The sequence below is a fragment of the Lactuca virosa genome, chromosome 7 (genome assembly GCF_052849685.1).
Source record: "Lactuca virosa cultivar CGN04683 chromosome 7, Lactuca_virosa_CGN04683_v6, whole genome shotgun sequence".
Lineage (NCBI taxonomy): Eukaryota > Viridiplantae > Streptophyta > Magnoliopsida > Asterales > Asteraceae > Lactuca > Lactuca virosa.
In genome coordinates, this window is record NC_136432.1 from 128371143 (window position 1) to 128375060 (window position 3918).

The window sequence follows — 3918 nt, forward strand, 5'->3', positions numbered from 1 at the left end:
CATAGGCTCTGATACCACTGATGAGTTTTGAGCATTCTAACACTTCCTAAGTGTACATGCAACCCTAATAACCTTGAATCTATGTTTTCTCTATATACATGCAAATTTCTTTTCAAGGTTATTTCCTAACTAGCATGGCATGGGGATTACATAGAACATAAAACTAGTAGAAATACATACCTTGTTGTTGCTTGGATTCCTTCAAGACTTTGTGAGCCTAGCACCCCAAATGTTGTGCCTCAAATGCTTCACACAACACCACAAGACTTGGAATAACTTGAGAGAATACTTCTTACACTTGAAAATCGGTTATGCCCTCACTAGAAAAACTAGGTCACGATTTTGCTAGCCATAGGGTTCCTTTTATAGTGTTGTCACAATTAGGGTTTACATATGAATGCCCTTAATTGTCATGACTCTTGATTTCTCATGACCCATGGGTTTGTAACTCCCATGGACTATCCATGGAGCTCCATATGGTTATAACCAAACCCATAAACCATGGATCATTAATCCACCATAAAAGAATTGATGATTGTCATAATCAACCCTATATATTTAATTAGTCTCACTTTGATCACCAAATTAATACTAGATTAATACTTGATCAATACTAATTAAATAATACTATTATTAATATATTAGAACTTATAATATATTAATAATCATAAGTGTCTTATTCTGTCATCTAGTCTATCCAAGTATTGCAATGCCATGCAACCTAAATGGACCATGCCGGGTCGGGTCAAGTACATACCAAATAAAGTTATGGACTTAGACACTATATCCAACAGTTTTTTCCCAACATTTTTGTAGATAAAATTCATATACAGTTTAAATTATTTAAAAACATGTATAAATCATTCCTTCAGCATCCATCTCAAATAAACAAACAATATATATTCACACAGCACGTATTTTATATAAAATACTTCATATCTATGTGTAAGGTGAAAGTAACTACACACTCACCTGATTTAATGAAAATCGGGCAGCAATTCGTTTCTTAAAACGATCATTTCTAATAAAACCGGGAGTTTTATTGAGAAATCGGGCTCTGCAAAGGGTCGGGCTTCGAAACCGAAAAGATAAATTTTTCGGGCTTCTCGGGCACTTCGTGGCGTATTCCGGGGGTTATAATTGATACCGGGGCTTCGGGGGATGATAAAATGAAAGAAATATGGGTTTAGGGGCTAAAAGTGACAATTTTCCAAAATATACCCAGGAGGTCTCGCACCCTCCTATTTATAGGTGCGAGCCTCCTGATCCAACGGCTGAGAAGGCTCCAGGTGGCATAGATCCGAGGGCTCGCAGCACCTGCTCGCACGTGGCTGCGCATGCGAGGGGTCTGCTGGAGGCTTCTGATTGGACCACTTCGGACAGCTCTATGGTTCGGACACGCTGCTGATGACACACCGAGATCGGACACGGGGCAGCCTCCTATTGGACCGAACCTCGGACTCGAGAAGGACATGACACGCCTCGCCAGGTGGCTTCGGTGACTCAGCAGATTTCGGATACGCATCGGATGCGAAGCGAGGACACGTGGCCGAAGTCCACGTGTGCGAAATTCCTCGGTTTTGGGGATTTTTCTCGATTTTCGCACCAAAACTTCTAAAATCCATAACTTTCGCATACGAGCTCCGTTTTTTACGTTCTTTATATGCACGCGTAGGTAAAATTACGCTCTACAACTTTCGTTTAGACTTCGTTGGCTAATTTTGACTTTAATTTTTATATTATTATTTTTAACAGACCGGGACAGGAAATCCGTTAAAAATTCATAACTTCTTCATCCGACGTCCGTTTTCGTCAGACTTTTTACCATTGTGCTACTAATGACGAGACCTTCGATTCTTGTTTAGGTCATGTCATCTAAAAATCACTCGATCTAAAATTCGAGCTTTTAGCTGTCTACTGCTAAGCTGAAACTTCGAAAAATCATAACTTCCTCATACGAAGTCAGATTTGGGCGTTCTTTTTATACCTACTCTCGGTTTAACGAACACTACAAGTTTCGTTTAGATCACTAAGGCAAAAAAGTAGTTTATCAAAAACTCACTTTTTACGACATTCGGCACCGTGCCGGTTTATCGCGAAACTTCGACAGGTCATAACTTCTTTGTTATAGCTCGGATTTCGGCATTCTTTATATATCCGTAATCCTTGTCACGACCACTACAACTTTCTTAAGAGATATCGGCTTTATCTAATATTTATTGTCGACGCTCATTTTTAGTCTTAATTAATTAAACTCTAATAAAACACATAAAACACATAATATTCACATAATTCCTTTTCATTTCTTCAAAATGAGTCACAAAGGTTAACCTAGCCTATCATGTCAACATTAATGCCTAGCCTAGAAACACGGGCATTACAATTCTCTCCCCCTTAGAATGATTTCGTCCCCGGAATCACACGTCGACAAACAAATACGGGTAGCGACTCATCATGTCACTCTCCGTTTTCCCTAGGTGAGATTTGGCCCATTCGTATGTTTCCAATGCACAAGCACTAAATCGACCATCTAGCGTCACAACTTTTTAGTCTTACGGTCAACGATTGCCTTAGGTTCTTCCATTAACCTCTTGTTTTCATCCAACCTTAATTCAGAAATGGGAATTATGTCGAGCACATCTCCCGTGAGCTTTCTCAATTAACACACATGAAAGGTATTATGAATACCCTCCAGTTCTTCCGGTAATTCTAGCTTGTAAGCTTGATTCCCAATCCTCTGAAGAACTTTAAATGGTCCAATAAACCTTGGATTCAACTTTCCCCTTTTACCAAATCTTATAAGTCCCTTCCATGGCGAGACTATAAGTAAAACCGAATCTCCAACTTCGAAGGATATCGGTTGTCTTTTCTTGTCAGCATAGCTCTTTTGACGATCTTAAGCAGCTAACATCCTTTCTCTTATCACTTTCAACTTTTCAGCAGTCTGATGGACTATTTTAGGTCCCATAAACTGCTTTTCCCCAGCTTCCAGCCAACATGATGGCTTTCGACACTTTTCCCCAAACAAAGCGTGATAAGGTGCCATCTTAATGCTTGAGTGGAAACTATTATTATAGGAGAATTCTACTAGAGGTAAGTGTTCATCCCAGTTACCTTGGAATTCCAGAGTACTTGCTCTCAGCATATCCTTCAACGTTTGAATCGTTTATTCTCTTTGACCATCGGTTTGCGGATGGTAAGCTGTATTTAAACACAACTTGGTACCCAATTCCTCTTACAGACTCCTCCAACACCTTGAGGTAAAACGACTGTCACGATCGGATACAATACGAAACACCGTGAAGCCTCACAATTTTCTTCACGTAAGAATTCGCAAGTTTGTCCATAGACCATTTCCCGTTGGCTGCTATGAAATGCGCACTCTTAGTGAAGCGATCAACGACCACCCAAATCATGTCGTGACCGTTCCTTGTTCTGGGTAGTTTAGTCACGAAATCCATGGTAATGTCCTCCCATTTACCCATGGGTATAAGTAAAGGTTCTACACTCCCATACGGTTTCTGATGTTGTGCCTTAACCCTAGCACCAGTTACACACTCGGCCACATACTTAGCAACATCGAGCTTCATCGTCGGCCACCAGTAATAGGGTTTTAGATCCCTATACATTTTCGTACTGCCGGGATGAATCGAGTACATGGTCTTGTGAGCTTCTTCCATCAGAAGATCTCTTACTCCTCCCGTCTTAGGTACCCAAATCCTATCTTTGAATACCTTCAGTCCTTGACCGTTTGTATCAAACACCAACGTTTTTCCCAAACGTTCCTCCTTCTGGTCATTTTTCTATAAAGCTTCCTCCTGAGCTTTCTTTATACTTTCCACAATTGTAGAGACAACTTCAATTCTCAACGCTCTTGGCCTTTTCTTTTCAAGATTTACCTTCTGACTGAGAGCATCA